At 46.5% G+C, this 2,022-nt stretch overlaps 1 protein-coding gene across 6 annotated transcripts in view; it reads left to right on the top strand.

Moving 5' to 3' along the window:
• The window catches only part of vti1a (vesicle transport through interaction with t-SNAREs 1A), a 75,039-nt gene that overhangs the window by 49,826 nt on the left and 23,191 nt on the right, over positions 1 to 2,022 (top strand). The window lies entirely within an intron of this gene.

Genomic DNA, 2,022 nt, shown 5'->3' with positions numbered 1-2,022 from the left:
GGGGGGGGGGTGTCTAAAATGTTGTCTGGGTTTCTGTGCATGCCCCTGTGGGGTCGCCAGAGACTGTTTGCTGGAGTGTGTGTGTTTGTAGGGTACGGGGGGGTTATAGCGTGACACCGGTAAAGAGAGATGGGGGCTTTCCTGTAAAATACAATCAATGTTGTGTCCAATTAAATGGGTCTGTTTAGTGGAGGAAGTTCAGGCCTGCAACTTTTGTCATTCAGAGTCTTGGTTTTGGCAAAGTGGGGGCTCATACGTCTGCCTTACACTTCCCAGGCTCGAATTCTTACTCTGTTCCCCGCGTGCTTGCGTGGCCGGCGAGGAAATCCGCGGCTGTGCCTTTCTATGACTCTTCTAGTCTCCCTATTTCTCAGTAGCAACCATCTCATTGGCTGACTTCCACGTCACTCAACGGGTCAGGCCCCGCCTTTTCAAGCCACTCACAGTCGCAGATACGACAGTGCAGAACCCGAGGATGGCCACCCCAAGTGGATGAAAGTAGTACCTGGAACTCACCTGCATCTTTTGTATTGTAATAACTAGAAACATATTGCCTTGGTGCCACTTTGTGGCTTCTTGGTGCTAAGCAACTTAGTTGAAGTGAGGGGAAGGAGCTCCATTTTGTCAGGCCACATCCTTCTCTAATAGAGAAAGTTTGATGCCACCATCTTGTGGCATCAGCAATGAAGCTTTTTGGCATGCGGCGTTTGCCAATGGATTTTTGCTCTTTGCGGTAGGTGTTTCCACTACACATACTTCCCAACCATGCTCGTAAAACTGCGAGCCATTGAGCGATCGTCGTAACGTAGTGGGCCAATTCCTCGCTTTATAGAGGTGGGGGGGGGGAATCTCTTTTCACATCTGATTTCCCTCTTCACACTCTTAAATGCAGGCCTTCGTTTTTGAGGCTAATTCTTTCCTGCGGCGCTTGCTCGGAGCGACCAGTTAAACTGGAGCTGTGGAGCGTCACGTAATGTAATAATGGGCTTGTTAAATAGACCTTAGGGTACGGCCATCTTTTGCGAGTGAGTCAGCGCGAGCTCTCAGCGCCGGGGTTATTTAAATTGTTAATCGCTGTTTAAACTGCCAGGGAATATTTAACTCGCTAACGAGCAACAAGTCCAGGGCAGCGGCTGTAGAATTTCTCCTGCTCTCCGGCTCTTGGCTTTGGCTGGCCTTTTTTTTTATTTTTTATTTTTTTTTTTTTTGTTTCCATTCCCTGTTCCTGATGATGAATGCGTGTTAGTTTAGCATATATTGTTGTTGTTCCCATCAAGTAATGAAGTCTGCAAACCAAAACGTTGAGAATTGAGATGAATGGAAATGGCGCTACCCTGCCAGAAAATGAGTAACGCTCGAAACAAAGTACGCTCAATCCAATAAAGTTGTTGTTGTTGCCATTTTAAAGTCTTTGCGTTAACAAGCTGTTATTAAACCTTGTTCGTCAGACAGCAAAGGACTTTACTGAGCCATGTTAAAAAAAAATTATAATAATAATAAAAAAGTCTCCCTTTGAGAAGGTCATTGTCTAAATTTTCCCTCTTGCACAAGGTCAGGCCACGACTGTATTAAGAGTTCATATGAAATTCGAATGGAACAACCTCGAGCATGATGGGGGGGCTTCCTTTCCGACACAAATCTACTTGCTAGCAGTGCTGCTTGTCACACTCATTTATTTAGGAGAGAAAACACAGCCGTGACACCAATGTGCTTTAGTTGTGCCTTAAAACAGAAGATTTCCGCTACCGCCGCCTTCCTGCTCCTTCCCTTGTTCTACTCGGATAGCGACGGGAGGTGGGGGGGGGGGCCCGGTTGGGCTGTTACAGTTATTAATACCTGCGCTCAGTCTTTTTAATCTGCCCTATTTGTCACATGTGACTGTCTGACTGCGCTGTTTAATCTGGGTATCCTTCAATCTGTCTGCTCCCGGATTAGAAATTAATGAAGGCAGGAAGCGATGCATTTGAGTCACTTACAGTGTCGGCGAGCTAAAAGGTTCGGCAGATGAATGGCGTGTCATTC

Source organism: Hippocampus comes, unplaced genomic scaffold (assembly GCF_001891065.2).
Source record: "Hippocampus comes isolate QL1 unplaced genomic scaffold, H_comes_QL1_v1.1 scaffold116, whole genome shotgun sequence".
Classification (NCBI taxonomy): Eukaryota; Metazoa; Chordata; class Actinopteri; order Syngnathiformes; family Syngnathidae; genus Hippocampus; species Hippocampus comes.
This window is presented reverse-complemented; position numbering and strand designations above follow the sequence as displayed.